The 18,711-nt window shown below is 30.5% G+C and overlaps 1 protein-coding gene across 1 annotated transcript in view; it reads right to left on the minus strand.

The window, feature by feature from the left end:
• Positions 1-647: 647 nt before the first annotated feature.
• The window catches only part of LOC145329691 (uncharacterized), a 53,272-nt gene continuing 35,208 nt past the window's right edge, over positions 648-18,711 (minus strand). Inside the window, exon 5 of the mRNA XM_080174050.1 lies at positions 648-2,020. The gene's annotated coding sequence lies outside the window, so the exon portion shown is untranslated. The remainder of the gene's footprint in view (positions 2,021-18,711) is intronic.

Raw genomic sequence — 18,711 nt, forward strand, 5'->3', positions numbered from 1 at the left:
ATCAAATTATAATTTTCAGCGGCCGCAGCTGTACTTGGCAGCTTCAAGCCGCCGTAGTCGGCGGTCGGCGGAAAAACATCGGCGGATCTTTATGAAATTTTAATACGTTATGTAAACATGTAAAAAAAACTTAAGTGGAAAATTCAAAGTCTCTAAGTCAAAAATTGCGGCCACAGGATCCTTTTAAAGATTTCTGGAGACCTGGAGGATCAGGACCTGCAGGATTATACCTGGAACCTGAAAGTGACTTGAACACCTGTATTTCATATAAGGATGTACTACTAGAGGATATTTTAGTATTTTGGTATGATAAAATGCTTTGTTAAGGGTTAAGGAAGTACTGACGTATGGACCGAGAATAATTATAGAAAAACTTTGCTTTAAAAATACTAGTAGAAATTTAGAAAACAAAATTTATTTCATAATTAATAAGTGTAGCTTTATTAAGGATATTTTTGTATTATATTTAAAATTTGATTATTGTTTTAATTATTTGGTTTTTAAAATCTAATTTATTCTAAATGTTTTAAAAACACAGTGGGATGCAGCAAAGTGTTAATTAATAAGTAAAAATTATCATAAAACAACATTAAAAAATTCTAAACATTATTGACACTTGTTTGACAAAATTAAGGTATGAAACAAGATAATATTGACATTATTTATTAATTATACAATAATATAAAAATGAGACCCCCTCCTCCTCATAGGGAAGTCAAATTTAGAGTTATTAAACAAATATTATATTTTTTACATACAGTTTAATATTATATGTTATTTGGTACATTAAATAGAGGCGAAATATTGTGATTTGTCACACTTAATATATAGTTATTATATGCATAATTATTATACAAATACAAATAGTTCTGGAGGTGAAAGTTCGAGTCCTGCTGAAGTCATTTGGACAGTTTGGGTTTTAAGTTGAATATGTTTGAGTCTTTGTTGAGTAAGTAAATCTAATTCTAATTTTTTTTAAATCAGGCATTTTAAACAAATAAAGTTTAAAGTTTAAGCTGAAAAACAAATAAAATACATTTTTGAACTTTCTATTTATGACTTGGATTATAAATAAACAATATATATATTAAAATAAAAACTGATTTTTGAGAAAAATATTAAATACTAAATAGCTAACCACAAGATTAGAAGAAAAACGTTTGATTAGAAATCTAATCATGAATAAAATCTTGTCGTGTGATCAGATTTAAATCTAATCATGTGATCAGAATTAAATCTAATCATGTAATCAGATTAAATCTAAACAAATGGTCATATTTAAATCTAATCATGTGACCAGAATTAAATCTAATCATGTTATTAGATTTAAATCTAATCATGTGACCATTTTTGAATCTAATCATTTGATCAGATTTAAATCTAATCATGTGATCAAAATTAAATCTAATCATGTAATCAAAATTCAAAAAAATTCTAATCATATGACCAGAATTAAATCTAATCATATGATCAGATTTAAATTTAAACATGCTATCAAACTTAAGTATATCATGTGATCAGATTAAATCTAATCATATGATCATATTTAAATATAATCATGTGATCAGACCTAAAACTAATCATGTGATCAGAATTAAATCTAATCATGTGATCAGAATTAAATCTAATCATGTGATCAGAATTAAATTCAATCATTTGATCAGAATTAAACCTAACCATGTGATTAGAATTAAATCTAATCATATGATCAGATTTAAATCTAATCATGTGATCAGATTTAAATCTAAACATGCCATTAGACTTAATCAGAATTGAATCTATTCATGTGACCAGAATTAAATCCAATCATGTGATCAGAATTAAATCTAATCATGTGATTAGACCTCAAATGATCACATGATTAGAAAGATTTGATCATGTGATTGATTGAAATTTCTTGACATGATCAGCCCCTCATACCAACAAAAGTGTTTTGTTTGCGTAGAATTGTTTTAATATTTTGTCTAGTCTTTTTTAATCCCAACAAAACGCGAAGCCACTTCTGGAAGTTTTGACTGTTCTGAAATATAAAAAAAATATATACATATATTAAATTAAATCATTCTCTTTACCATTGTTTGTTGATAATGATAAACCATTCAGGGATCTAAAGGGTTTAGGACAATGGAAAATAAAATGATGTACAATTACATCTCCATATATGATACACAAAATTACTTCCTCTGTACATTAAAATTAGTGGTTGAAACGTTTGAACAATCAACTTAATTAACCAACCAATCAAAATTTACTAAAGTACCCAATGTTGTTAAGACAACGAATAAGAAAACTTTTTTATAAAACCTTGTGGAGTAGTGTAATGAACAGTCCAATGTCCCCTCCCTCCGTATAGACCATTAGTGCAAATTCCAAACCTGCCTTAGACCTTAAAGAATCTGAACTGAAGCAGAACATTTTTTCTAGCAATGACTTTATATTCAGACATACATACAAATACACAGACTTGCACCTGCATTCATCAAAGTTGATTTATTTTTGTTTATTTTTAACGTATATTCCTATCTGTATAACAGCTACGATACTAAAAATTGACAAACTTATATTTGACTGCACTTCCTAGAAACCAGGTACATCGGATAGGACGATGGAAGAAAAATTAATTATTCCCATTTCCTTTTGTTTCCCAGTTTGGAGATTTTTATTGCGTTATAGAAAAGTTATTATGGCATTGTATTATAAACAGCTATCCGCGTTATAAAAAGTAATAAAGTTAAAACCAGTTTTTTAGCGCTGAGGGTCCAAAGACTCGGTCTAACAATTTTAAAATTAATTTTATGATTTTTATTTTAATAGTTTTGGAGAATTGACTGTAATACGGTGCTTTAAATGATTTTTAGTATAGCTGAGAACCGGTTCTAATCTAGAGGATATTAATCGTTTACGAAGCCATACTGGATTTTTTTATATTTACCGCTTATTGCCATTTGCCCTTTGACTTCCTGTTTATTTGTTTGTTGGTGTCAAATGCAATTCTAAAGTCAAGGTGATATGAAATTAAAACTTTTTCCTGTAACCTAACATAACATAAAAAACATTTATTCAGTGACAGATTACGCCCCGTCTTACGAAGCAGTACATACAATAGTACACCAAGCTACTGCTTAGTACCAGGTGTACTTTACAATTTTTCATAATATTTATAAATTTAAATTGCATGACTAACACTAGATGTTATGTGTGGCACTGATTAGGCTTCCCTAAAAGTAGGAATATGCGTATCCGAGATGTTTGCATTGCCTTTTTTAGGTTGGCATTAAAATAATAAGAAAAATAAGAAATAATAATGTCAAAATAAGTGTAGGTAAAATTAAATGGACAGGGGAAAAAGAGAAGGAAAGAAGGGTTACAACAAATTTTAAGGCTAGTTTTTCTTAAATTTTAAAACCATTTCTGTAATTAATAATGTAAGGTTTTTAATAAATCCAGGCAAATCAATATATTTTAAGTACATTCATTACATTCTTCAATATTACATATAGATTTAAAAAGTTCATCTTTAAGATTTAATGCAAATGTTTTTTTAGGAATATTCTCATTTAAAAGATCTTTTTCATGACAAAAATTATTCCATAGTCTTTGAAATGAAAATAATGGAAACCTTTCAATTTTTTTAAATTTGGCTATTGGAATATAAAACTCACTAGAATTTCTTAGTTGTCTCTGATTTCTTAGATTATTTCTAATCCATACACCATCAAAAGAATTTGGTAGCCTCCAGCGAATAAAATCATAAAAAAATAGTAGTTTTGTATAAATAGATAGCTCCTTAATAGGCAAAACATTAATTTTCCTAAACAAAGGTGGCGTATGGCTGTTATAAGCGGATTTGTGTATAATTCTAATAGCTTTTTTGGATCATATGAAGAAAATGAAGTCATTCCTAAAAAGGACAGAAATTCCCTTCCTTGGGTATAGGAAGGCTATTTACTTTCCTTTTTCTTACAAATTCTCAGTAAGGAAGGTGATTTCTGTCCACTATCTTACAAATTCTCACTAAAGGAAGGTGACCTCTGTCCACCATCTTACAAATTCTTCCTAATTCTTAGAAATTCTTCCTTTTCCTTACTATTACAACTATGCTTAATAAATCTACCTTATTTACCCAAATTCTCACTTATTCTCAGAAATTCTACCTTAATTACACAAATTCTCCCTTATTCTAAGAAGACCTACCTTATTCTAGCAAATTCTTCCTTATTCTAAGAAATACTTCCTAATTCTATGAAAATCTACCTTATTATAAGACATTCTTCCTTATTCTAAGAAAATCTACCTTATTCTAAGACATTCTTCCTTATTCTAAGAAAATCTACCTTATTCTAAGACATTCTTCCTTATTCTAAGAAATTCTTCCTTATTCTAATAAGATCTACCTTATTCTAAGAAATACTTCCTAATTCTATGAAAATCTACCTTATTATAAGACATTCTTCCTTATTCTGAAAAAATCTACCTTATTCTAATAAGATCTACCTTATTATAAGACATTCTTCCTTATTCTAAGAAAATCTACCTTATTCTAAGACATTCTTCCTAATTCTAAGAAAATCTACCTTATTCTAAGACATTCTTCCTTATTCTAAGAAATTCTTCCTTATTCTAATAAGATCTACCTTATTCTAAGAAATACTTCCTAATTCTATGAAAATCTACCTTATTATAAGACATTCTTCCTTATTCTGAGAAAATCTACCTTATTCTAATAAGATCTACCTTATTATAAGACATTCTTCCTTATTCTAAGATAATCTACCTTATTCTAAGACATTCTTCCTTATTCTAAGAAAATCTACCTTATTCTAAGACATTCTTCCTTATTCTAAGAAATTCTTCCTTATTCTAATAAGATCTACCTTATTCTAAGAAATACTTCCTAATTCTATGAAAATCTACCTTATTCTAAGACATTCTTCCTTATTCTAAGAAAATCTACCTTATTCTAAGACATTCTTCCTTATTCTAAGAAAATCTACCTTATTCTAAGTAATTCTTCCTTTTCCTTACTAATTCTCTCTTATTTTCAGATAACCTAGCTTATTCTATGAAGTTCTTCCTTAATTCCCCTAATTCTTCCTTTTTCTCAGATAATTTTCCTAATTTATATTGGGATATCATAACTGAAATAGAGGTATAGAGAATATATAAATTCTGCCTTTTCACCTTCCTTATTCTCTCAAAATCTTGGTTTTTCTCACATATATTTCCTTATGTTTATTGGGATATCAGAACAAGATGTGTAGGATAAGTTTGGGTTGTATCTTTTGACCTGAAATATTTGTTTGTACTTTAGAGGAGGAACCCCAGTCTGTAAAACAAATATGAAATTATCTTAAGAAATAATAGTACATTCAGTATTTTTTTGGTTGTATCTTTTGACATTTAGTGTTTATGTTTTAATTCATAAAATTATTGATAATATTAACATAATTTTACTGAGAAATAAACCTTATAATAACAGGATAGCAGAAAATAAGAACAGGAGTCTTTATAATCCTTCACTAGCCAACACATACAAATATTAGACCAAGACCAAAAAAGTAATAATTTCAAAACAAATTTAAATATATTGTTTTTTTTTACTGATATTTTCTTCAATAACTATATGTAATTATCAATCCTTTTATAAAAGTAACAGGATGTTTGTCTGGGCTCCCAAGAGAAATTGCTTAAAGAAAAAGTTCCTACCCTACCCATCAGAAAAAAATTAATTTCCTGGTCAAAAATAAAATACCAGGCTTAGAGTCAGACATTTTTATTTGATTAATTACCATAAATGTCCATGGAAGCCTCTAGTGGCGTAGCTGCTAGTCTCAACCAATGTAATGTTTTTTTTCACATTCCTATTTATGTGGTACAAACTCTATAGAAGGTTGGCAACTTATTTTTTTCGCCGGAAGTGATTGAACTCAAAACAGCTGATAATTATGAAATCAATTCAAGGGCGTACATTGAAGTTTTACTTTTTAACCAAAAGGGGGGGGAAAGTTTAATAAATAGACAATAGAAAAAAAATAAATAGAAAGTTGTAATTGATTAATTAAACTTGGAAATTAAAATCATTTTACCGGCCATTATCTTATCCCTTAGATCTTGAAGACTGGTTTTCACACATTATCCACCCCATAAACTGCATACGGAAGCAAAGGTTTTCTATAATTAGGGTCGTTCCGTCCATGTGTTAGCTTTTTTCGTTTATTTAGACATTCAAAACATGCGGATTTTTTACAACTTTTTGTATGAAACTAGCGGCTGCGTCCCTAGCCTTTGGTGGCTTTGTATTTCAATGGGTAGAAAAGAGCAGAATAGACTAAAACCATCCCTAGACTTAAATTAAGATAAAAAAGTTGCCTAAAACCATCCTGTACCTATGTAAAGGTTCTCTACAATGGAGAACCTAATCGGTTCAGTGGTTAGCGATATCCTTCTTTACTTTTTATAATTGGAATAGCGGCTGCGCCCCTGGCATCTAGTAGACTCTTTCTGTTGAGGGTTAAGGAGGTGGAAGAAAAATAGCCTAAAACCATCCCAAGGCTTAAATATAAAATAGCCTAAAACCATCCCGGGACCTATGGGAAGGTTCTCTACAATGGAGAACCTAATCGGTTCAGCGGTTAGCAAGATCCTTTGTTACAGACCAAAAAAGGCTTACTACTTTATATAATACTAGCGGCTACGCCCCTAGAAGCCTCTAGGGGCACTGCACTGGTAGGAGAAGGAAAAGTCGACCTCATCCTATTTTAAATTTGAGTTTCCAAAGAGTTATAAAAATAATTTTTTTGGGGGAGAGGGAGGTTAGGACACCCTCTCGAAAAATAGTTTAAAACCTTCCCAGGACCTATAAGAAGCTTCACTGTAAAGGAGAACAATATCGGTTCAGCGGTTAGCGAGATCCTTTGGGACAGACAACAAACACTTACTACTTTATATAATAGGACTAGCGGCTACGCCCCTAGAGGCCTCTAGTTATGTTTTTTTCCCGGGACATATGAGAAGCTACCCTGTTAAGGAGAACCCGACCGGTTCAGCGGTTAACAAGATCCTTCGGTACAAACTTACAAACACAGAGACATCCTGTTACTTTATTATAAGGATTTATTTATATATGTAACATGGGTTATTTTTTAACATTTTATTAATGGAGACAATTGTTTCACTATTAAACAGATCATCGGTTCCAATTAAAATGTATAAAAAGAGTTACATCTTTATATAATAGGATAATTATCCTATTCATCATACTTTGGGAATAATGATTCCTAGGACAACAAGGTACAATATCATATGCAAGGCATCTCTCTAATCAAATCCTAATAAAAAAGTACATATATATAAACAGTATCCTGTATTTAACAGTTTAAACATTTATACAGTAACACATTTATAGTCGGATTATTTAGTTCTGACACTCTAAAGTTTTAATGTTCTTCTTTCCCGCCGTTTTAGAGCTTCAGTTTTATGGATGTTGTCATCCTTTTTAAAACTAAAATAAGGGTTGTGGGTTGACCTCCCCTCACCTTAGGTGCCCTTAAAGGCCTTGAGGAGCGCAACTACTAGTCAATATTCAAAATTAACATTGTGTGTTTGTGTATATCTGTCAATACCTGTGATTATATATGTATATCGAAAGCTCTCGCTAACTGCTAGACCAATTTCTGGTTCTCCTTTGCATAAATTGGGGAAGGTACCCCCACTCTCCCAAGAGAAATTACTTAGATAAAGAGGGTACAATGGGCTGTTTAATAATAGTCCCCAAAGTTTTATTATAATGATTCTTATTCGTTGGCTTATTACCTTGTGGAATATAGTGAATTTTGATTCTTTGATTTTTTGTGTTCAAACGTTTCAACCACAAATTTTTAAGGAGTAATTTTGTGTATCATCATTGGGTTGTACATCAATTTAACGGCCATTGTATTATCCCTTTACATCACTGGAAAAATCTGAGAAGAAACAAATTTAAAATCAAATTAACCAGCATAAAAACTAAAGGCATTAATAGTTAAAGTATGTAGAATGCCTTGGCCCCAAACAGTCACAACTCATTACCAATCCCATTTAGGACTTCTCCGACAAAGGTTTTGCAATCAAAATGGTGGTTGTGTGATGGGTGTTAGTGTTACTTAACCTAATACCTCGGGTGTTTGGGCAGTTATTTTGGTTTGTTGGACCTGGCGTTTGAGTTAATTGATAACACCCAGGGATCTAATGGGATAAGATAATGGCTAATAAAATTATGTAAATCTCAATGTTAAAACACAAAATTACCCCTTCTGTAGATTACAATTACAAACATTTGGACACTAAACTTAATACACCAACCAATTAAAATTTATTAAAAGTCCTCACAGTTGTTAAGCCAACTAATAAGAAAATGTTATTGTAAATATTTTTGGACTTGTGTAATTAACAGCCCAATGTCCCCTTTCTCTCTTTCTCTCTGCAAACACCAATATTCTCTGTTTATGTAATACTTTTTGAACCATGGTAGCGCGTACATCCCCAATGATGATGCACAAAATTATCCCTTCTATAGATTAAAATTAGTGGTTGAAACGTCTGAACACTTAATTAACCAACCAATGAAAATTCACTCAAGTGCGTAAAGTTGTATAAACTTACAAATAATAAAACATTATAATAAAACTTTGGGGACTAGTGTAATAAACAGACCATTGTCCCCTCTCTCCCTGAAATAATAAAAGTATAAACAAAATTAAACATGGATGACAGCATCCATAAAAGCGAAGCTCTAAAACGGTAGGACTTACGGACACTAACACATGTATAGTGTCAGAACTGAATAATCAGAATATAAAAAAAGGAGTCAAAGCAAAATTGTGAGTAAATTTGTTGGAAAAACTTCTTGATAGAGGATAATGTTTATGGACATATTTAATTTTTTTGGACTTGATTATAGAGTAGCTTTGCTTATAATATTGTACTTTGTTGTCCCAGGAATCACTATACCAACAAATTATAACAATCGGATTATTAGATCACATAAAAATTTGTTGTTAAAAAAGTAAAGAACCAACATGTTTAAAATGGACGTACGGACATTCTGGTAATGATTATAGAGTTGCTACGCTTTCTTAATCATACCTAAATACTAAAGGAATAATCACCATGAAATCGACAGGATAATTCTAACATGCCTAAATTAATGAAAAAAGCTATCTCTCTCAGACGTACGGACTGACGGACGGACGGACGGACGGACCAACTCTAATTATAGAAAAGCTTCGCTTTTTAAAAAGAATGACAATATCTATAAAAATGAAGCTCTGAAATCAGAAGGACCTCATTGTTATAGGAATCATCATGCCAAGTTTTAAATTGATAAAACAATTTTAACTGTTTAAATTAACGAAAAAAGCTAACTGTTACATACAGACGGACCAACCCTAATTATAGAAAACCTTTGCTTCTACCACTTTGAAGTCTCAGGGATCTAAAGGGATAAGATTATGTGTTAAATTTTTCAACTATAAGTTAAGTCAGTATTTAAATTATGTATCGTACAGACTTTAAGGTTAAAGAAAACATTCACATTTTTAAAAGAAAATATACAATTTAACATTAGCGATTGGGTGGGGTGGGGGAGGGTAGATATATAGATAAATACTATGCTAATTTTTGTACAGTTTACATGATATGTAATTTACATAATTCTAATCTTACGTAACTCCAGTCTTGTATATTTTAATGTTTTTATGTGCAATCTTAGTTCGTTATCGATAAATAATTGCTATTCTGCATAATTTTACACATTGCTATCGTGTTATATAAAGATAAATGATGATCACTGTTCAAAAAGTTTAATTTAAATATTTCTGGAGAGAACACAAAAACTTTCTTTATACCCCAAATAGTACAAATTCATAGTACGCCCTTGCATCCATTACATAATTATCAGCTGATTTATAGACAGACTGAAAATTAAGTTGCCAACCATTTGAGGGGGGGGGTGTACTTTTCATTATATACAAATATCTGACTCTCTGCCTGGGTTTTTATTTTATTATTGTAAAGAAAAATTTTTTTTTTTTGGGGGGGGGATGATTTTCCATTTTGGTCTAATATTTGTATCAGTTGGCAAGTAGAACAGATTATTGATACAGCTAGTGTGTTTTACAGACTGGGGTTCCTCCTCTAAAGTACAAACAAATATTTCAGGTCAAAAGATACAACCCAAACTTATCCTACACATCTTGTTCTGATATCCCAATAAATATAAGGAAATATATGTGAGAAAAACCAAGATTTTGAGAGAATAAGGAAGGTGAAAAGGCAGAATTTATATATTCTCTATACCTCTATTTCAGTTATGATATCCCAATATTAATTAAAAAAATTATCTGAGAAAAAGGAAGAATTAGGGGAATTAAGGAAGAACTTCATAGAATAAGCTAGGTTATCTGAAAATAAGAGAGAATTAGTAAGGAAAAGGAAGAATTACTTATAATAAGGTAGATTTTCTTAGAATAAGGAAGAATGTCTTAGAATAAGGTAGATTTTCTTAGAATAAGGAAGAATGTCTTAGAATAAGGTAGATTTTCTTAGAAATAGGGAAGTATTTCTTAGAATAAGGAAGAATTTTTTGGAATAAGGTAGATTTTCTTAGAATAAGGAAGAATGTCTTATAATAAGGTAGATTTTCATAGAATTAGGAAGTATTTCTTAGAATAAGGTAGATCTTATTAGAATAACTAAGAATTTCTTAGAATAAGAAAGAATGTCTTAGAATAAGGTAGATTTTCTTAGAATAAGGAAGAATGTCTTATAATATGGTAGATTTTTATAGAATTAGGAAGTATTTCTTAGAATAAGGTAGATCTTATTAGAATAACTAAGAATTTCTTAGAATAAGGAAGAATATCTTAGAATAAGGTAGATTTTCTTAGAATAAGGAAGAATGTCTTATAATTAGGTAGATTTTCATAGAATTAGGAAGAATTTCTTAGAATAAGGAAGAATGTCTTAGAATAAGGTAGATTTTCTTAGAATAAGGAAGAATGTCTTAGAATAAGGTAGATTTTCTTAGAATAAGGAAGAATTTCTTAGAATAAGGTAGGTTATCTGAGAATAAGGGAGAATTTGTAAGGACAAGGAAGAATTTCTTAGAATAAGGTAGATTATCTGAGAATAAGGAAGAACATGGAGGTATTGGGTTAATTTTCTTAGAATTAGGAAAAATAAGTGAGATTTAGGAAGGTGATTTTTATCTTCTTTTTCAGATATGTAAGAAAAAGGAGAGTGATTTTTGTCCATATTTGAGATATCTGAGAAAAAGGAAGATGATTTCTGTCCTTTTTGGAAGGGAATTTCTGTCCTATTTAGGAATGACTTCATTTCCTTCATATGATCCGCTTTTTTTTGTAGAACTACTAAAGGCTTAATAGATGATTCTAAGCCACAGCTCCATGCTGGCAAGCAATACAATAAATGGCTATTTATAAAAGAGTGGAATAGTGTTACTAAGGATTTTTCACATAATATATGCTTAACTCTATTGATTAAAAACAAACTTCTAGATATTTTTTTCCTTAAATATTCAATATGGTATTTAAAGTTAAGTTGAGAATCAATAAACACACCCAAAAATTTAATTGCAGGAATTTCACTCTGTTGGTTGATATAACCCAAATATCTAATTTTATCTGTATCATTCTCATTTTCATTATTAAAATCTAATTTAATTTTAATTTGGTCCCAAGTTATGGAATCCTCCCTTTTATTAAAGATCATAAATTTAGTTTTAGTTGGATTAAGAGACATTTCATTGCAATGAAGCCAATCACAGATATTTTTAAGTTCAATGTTGAGTATTTCAATTATCTCATTCAAATCTTTTCCTGATATCAAAAAATTACTGTCATCTGCAAAGAGTAGTGTCATTAAGCTAGTACAATTTTTAATATCATTGATATAAACTAGAAACAAAATTGGGCCCAAAATACTTCCCTGTGGGACACCCTTGCTGATTCCTAATAAATCACTTTTTTCGCCATTTGTATAAACAAACTGATTTCTATTACTTAAATAGTTTTTAAACCATTCTAATTCTAATCCATGTATACCAATTTTTTAAAGTTTTTTTAATAAAATTGTATCAAAACATTTAGCAAGATCACAGAATACCCCTATAGTAATTAAATTTTCATTTTTTGCTTGTCCCAGATAATTCAAAAGGTGAATCATAGGATGTAGTGTAGATTTTTTTGCTTGAAATCCATATTGATGTTCATAGATAATTTGATTAAATTCAAGATATCTTGTGAGTTGTTCAGATACAATTTTTTCTAACAATTTTGAAAAAATAGGTAGCAAACTTATTGGACGATAATTGCCAGGGTTACATTTTTCCATTTTAGAGCTGTTACTATATTTAAAAATTGGCAAAACTTTAGCAATTTTTAATTGTGAAGGAATTTGACCTGTTTTAATAGATTGGTTAATAATGTGAACAAGAGGTACGGCAATACTATTTATAATTTGTTTTAATAAACAATTTGATAATCCAAACATGTCAGAGCTCTTTTTATTTTCCATTTTTTTCACTAAATTAAAAAGAACATGAATATTTATTTCTCTTAGCTTAAATACACTGTCTGTATCAGGAATAAAGTCGCACGGATTAAGTGGGGAAGGGTTAATTTGGCTGGCAATTTCATCAGCAATTGAAATAAAATAAGTATTAAATTTGTTAGAAATATCATGATTATTACTGTAAGATGTATCATTGACAATTATTTCATCTATACACGATGTCTTGTCATTTGATTTTGAGATTACTTGTCTTAAAGTTTGCCAGGTTTTTCTTAGATTTTCTTTATTTTGATTAAGTTGTTCCCTGTAAAAAATTTTCTTTGCATCTTTTATTGCCTTATAGTAAATGTCCCTATATGTTGTATATGCAATGTTATTTTCTGGTGTTTTATTTTTTGAATAAATTGTCCCTAGCTCAAGTTTTTTTCGTCTAGAAATCATAAGCCCTCCCGTCATAAATCCCTCTATTTTATGAATATTTTCATTAAATTTAACTTCTTTGATGGGAAAATGTAAATTAAAAGCACAATCAAATACTTCATGAAAGTTTTCAAAACTAATTTGTGGGTTTAATTCATTAAGAACATTACCCCAGTTGTTCGTGTTTAACATTGCATTAAATTGAATAATTTTTTCACTTGTTATATCCCTGCTGATAAATGTTTTAGGCTTTTCTGTTTTTTGTGTTTGAGAACTAACATGAAAAATAGGGAAATGATCAGAAATTGAGTTCAGAATAACGCCAGATTCCAATGTATTATTGCAAGAATTAGATAAAATATTATCAATCAATGTACATGAAGCATGTGTAACTCTAGTTGGTTTAGTAATTAAAGGCAAAAACCCGTTAGATAAAGTGTTCTCTATAAAATCATTTGTTTTTAAATGAGATTCAAATTTAAGGAGATCTAAATTCAAGTCAGACATGATGTAAGAGTCACCTTTATAAGATGACATTGCTGCTTGTAAATTTGATATTTTATCAATAAAATATTCCATCTGATCATTAGAACTCATGCCTTGTATTGGAGAATTAGGACGATAGACACAACTAATTATATTGCTTTTTTTCTGTTCAGTAATAACTTTCAATGTTAAAGATTCAAAAAGATTTTCTTCAAAATATGATAAATCATCAATTACAGTAAATCTATGTTTTTTATGAATATAGATTCCAACTCCCCCTCCCTTCCCCTTTTTTCTAGATGAAAATACAAAATTATAATTTTCAAGTTTATATAGATCTTGATCAATAATTGAAAATATTTCTTGAATACAAATTATGTCAAAATAAATGTTGTTTTGTAGAAGAAAATTGATATATTCTTTAAATTCATCAAATTTCGAGGGTAAGGAACCAAGATTCCAGCATAAGAATTTTATCTTCCTGCAATTCTTAAATTTATTAATGAGTTGTGTGTTGTCAAAATAGGAACATTTTAAATCTATACTGAGATACGGGCTTTCAATTTCGTTTTGATTTGCACTATTTAATTTATCAGCAAAACATTCATTTAGATAATTAATAAATGTCAAAATTTAAAGAAAAAAATAGCACATAAAAAATGTTGTAAAATTTTGCGTGGGAAAACATAGGAACTTTTATTAAGGAAGGGAAGGAGAGAGGGGGTGAGAATATTTTAACTTCCTGTTGAAATAAGATATTTAGGGTGTATGAAAGGACATTTTTAAAAATTGAGGGGAAAAAAAATAGCGAGAAATACTATTTTGAATAAAATTCAATTACTAGTTTAATTTAGAAGGTTAAGATTAGGTCATAATTACTATTATATATACTAACTTTGAGCACTATTTAATTGTTCATTAGTTCATTGCATGATTTATCAAAAAACTTCACAGATTGTATCCTGTCTCCTTCGTTCTTAATATATTTGATCACTCTACCATCCAGGTGCCAGCATTTAGAGAATTGTTTACTTCTGATCAGTTTCTGCATTACATCATACCTCATTTTGGTGAGGTCGGCGCTTATCGAGTATCTCTCTACACCATTTTTGACGTCAATTTCTCTTATAGGCAGATTTTTTTTGTTTGAGAGGATAAAATCTTTCAATGGGCGACTATGGAACCTTACAATTATAGGTGGTACTTTGTATGATCCATTCTTGTCTTTCGGTATAGGCAGAATATGGGCATTTTTGATGAATTGACCTGGTTCAGTGGGCATTTTGAGACGGTTTTTGTTCGCCTCTAGCAGAGGTTTGAGGACCTCTTCAACTGCTTTCATGGCTGCTTGATTGTGGCCAAGGGACTTTTCCAGATCTTTATCAACTTGTACACCATTGATTCTTACACACTCGTTTCTGCTGTGTTGTTCTCTGTCATCAAGCTTGATTTTTAGCAATTTGATTTCAGATTTGTAGCTCTCCATCTCTGTCTTCAGATTTGTGTTAACAACCTTTATGGCGCTAATATCCTTTTCAATTTGTGGAAATTTTTGAATAAGGGGTAGAACCTTCTTGTAATTTTCCTCAAGGACATGGACCCTTTGTATTAAATCATCCAGGCTGTTGAGCTTATCCATCACTTGCTTGTCAACTCAATAGGAAGATTTGCAAAACGGTTTTTGTCCGACATTTTTAAAAACAAATTTTGTCCCTTCTGGCTTGAACTATGTATTAAAAGCGAGACATTTACGACACGTCCGCTCAGTTCAAGTATTTTAAGTCAACTTTTTCTAATACTTCAAATTATACTTTGCAACCTATATTAGACAGCTTTTCTTGGAAAGTAAAATGAAGAATTTTAAGAATAATTCCAGATTTGTTGGCCCAGAGGGTCCGTGGGGCGGACCAACAAATATTTTTTAAATTTGTTTAAATTGACTAAAATACTATACGATAAATGACTTTTAAGTATAGCTCAGAACCGGTTCTAATGTAGCAGGTATTATTCGTTTTCGAGGTCATGCTAGAAAAATATTTAAATGAATCTATTACAAGGCGTCTTAATTTTTTTAGACAAACATATAAAAAAGTTAAATTTTGTATAATTTTTTTTTATAGTAAAAAAACCTGTAATATTATATTGATAGTTGCATAAATTATAAAACCTAATATTTTGACGAAGTCAAAGTATCAAGTCGAGTACAACCCACCTCCCCCCTTCCCCCATATAAATAATTAGGTTATATTAGGTAGTAGCCAGTCATGGTAATAAACCACAAGGTAAAGCATAAAAAAAGGGATATATCTCCCCCCCATAAAATTTCATTTTAAAAAAAATAAGTGTCAATTGTTTTACGTGCTCGGCAGGCACTTTGAGGGAAATAACTGAGTAGTCTTTTGCTAACTCTAAAAATAAGTTACGTGACCTTTTTTTCAATAGTTATGTAAGATAAGTGAGCTAATTATTAATGTATACAAATTATATTTATGCTGAAGCTAATGGCTTATTCCTTCTCCTGGGACATTACAAATTCTCTTTGCAAACATTTTCACAATTAATTGCGGAAGGGGATATTTCATCTAAAGAAATATTGCGTTGTAAGTTATACGGATAGACAGATGAACATACATACCTCTCTTAAAAAGAAGTAAAGATGTTGGGTCGAGAGAGACTTAAACTTTTGATTAAATAAAATGTACAGACAATTTTTCGGGGAAGAGAACTTTTTTCCAGGGGCGATTAATCTTGTAAGAGTTAGCCGCCCCCCCCCCCCAAAAAAAAAACATGTTAATAATCTTCCTGGAAACTATAAGAAGAACTGAAATGGCTTAGTTGTTAGCAAGATCTTTTGGTACAGACAGACAGACATTCTGCTTCTTTTAAGTAAGGAAATCATATATATCCCTTTCGCGAAAAGGACTATTCCCTTTTTTTATTCAGATAAAATATAACTTTCCTCAATTAATTGTAATAAATGTTGAATATCCCATGCAAATAATTATTTCAGCAGAATATTCTGGCAGTGAATATTCTCTTAATTCTTTTATGTCTGTCTGTCTGTTTGTTGGCTAGACGTTATGGACAAAGGCTTCTAGAGAAGCTATGCAAATAACTATTTAAACAGGATATTTGATTGTTAAATTTTCTGCATGGTGTTTGACTGTCTTGATCGGTCTGTAATGGAATTTTAATTTGTTGCTGAACGTCAATTAAATAGTTTATCTCTTTCATAAGGAAAAAGGATAAGAGGATGAATACTCACCCCTTTTTCATGGTAAAATACTACTTCCCCATCCCTAAATTTAGAAGCAGACGAAAATCAAAAACCGCCCAGGGCTTTTTGTAAGTCAATCATAAATAATAATGTGAATAAAAAGAAAAGCGATATTTAGCAAACAGCCGTGGGCGGTCAGAATCAGCTGAATGTTCATTATGAAAAAATTTCCCCCTTTTTAGAAATAGAAGGATTCATCTTTCATGAACAAATTTTTTAAAATAAAAATAAAATTCTATGTAATTTTTAATTAAAACATTAAAACGAAAATATCTAATCTAATATTCTTGCCCTAAATATGGAAATAGTAAAAAGTAAAAAAATATTTTTAAAAATAATTTTTAATCCTCCCATTTGAAAAGTAGTGGAATAGCAATAAATTTTAGCGCGGCAACAGCGCTGAGTAGGCCTCTAGGCCCACTGCCTATTTTCATCTTCTAGTTGCTTCGATTCCTCTCTTTTATTTTTTTCTCTATGATCTCTTTACAATTTGTGTTTAAGAAATCGTCCTTGTAAACGTTGTTTTATGCATTTTTTTGTAAATGCTAATTAATTAGGAAAACTTTCAAACCTATTTTGTCTTTATATTATGGTTATAGACTTCCAAGGGTGGGGGTATAGGTCGTTTGCCCCTCTCAATCTTCAAAAACCATACATTTTACCCCTTTAAAATTAACGTCCAAGCTTATGGTGTTATTCTTTGATAAGAGACTTTGCTATAACGATACTTTCCCTCAAGTGGCCGGTTGAGCACTGACACCCTCCTTCCCCACCATTTTTTAAATAGATTGAACTGTGCCTAACCCCTGCCGAATGCCCTAATACTGTGGGCCTTTCCCTTACCTAATATAACATAAACTAACATGATTTAAAGTAATAAACAAAGAAATTAAAAACTACCCCCCCCCCTCAACTCTTATTCAAAGTAGTCCAAAATTAGCTCACTTACTCAAACAAATTTTTAAACTTTCCAAATCAACCCATCCTGTCCGAAATGAAACTATTACTAACAACTATAAATTCATCCTTAAGGATTAATTACCGTGAGTTATGACATAAAATAAATTTATATTTTTCTTTTCATAAACAAATAATGTTTCAAGTGTAAAGTCAACAACAAATTAGAAAGGACTTGTTAGACATGGTAGCACTTTATTGACATTTCTTATTATATCGGCTTTAGTTTCATAAATGACATAAAAGCTTTCTTCACCTTATTAAATTTTTAGAGGATTTGCATTTTTTTCTGGCGGTTATTTCTAGTAGAAATCTTAGGATTTAAATAAAGCTTCTCAGAAAAGTAAAACATCCATCAAGCGAGATCTTTTATACAAGCGTGCAGACAATCATCCTACCCAGCATTCTAGTGTTTGTTGCTAATAGAAGTTATCAGTTTCTATCAGCCTCTAGCCTCTAGGAGAAGAAGGGCCGGTGTGGGGGGGGGGGGTATTTTAGGGACTTGGCAAATGAGATGGTTGAGGATCCCCACACTTTTATTTTAGTTTTTTAAAACACCGGACACACATACATTCAGGCATCCTGTTACTTTAGTATGCAGGATAATGATAATTTAGCAAAGTTTTATTGATGGCTATTAAACTCTTGTAATACCAATACTAATGTTAATGTTAACATGTTGGGTGGGTTAATGAGTTTCTAAATTAAAGGCCTTTTTTGCATCGTTAAGTCTGAAGTAAATTACCAACTTGTCAACTCATATATGTAATTAAGTTAAATAACAAGGTCAATTATGTTGTTGAGGCGAAGCTGTAAGATAATAATAACATTTAACAAACGTAAAACGCAGGAAACCTTGACTCCTGTAGAATCTCTACTACAAGCGTATTTGTAAAGGTTAATGTCAAATGAACTTGAGATAAAAGGTCTTTTTTTGTGTGGGGGGGGGGGGTTACACCCCCCCTCGGCACGCAATCGTACCTAACCCTCATGATTTACTA

Source organism: Acartia tonsa, chromosome 10 (assembly GCF_053477335.1).
Source record: "Acartia tonsa isolate MP-2025a chromosome 10, ASM5347733v1, whole genome shotgun sequence".
Classification (NCBI taxonomy): domain Eukaryota; kingdom Metazoa; phylum Arthropoda; class Copepoda; order Calanoida; family Acartiidae; genus Acartia; species Acartia tonsa.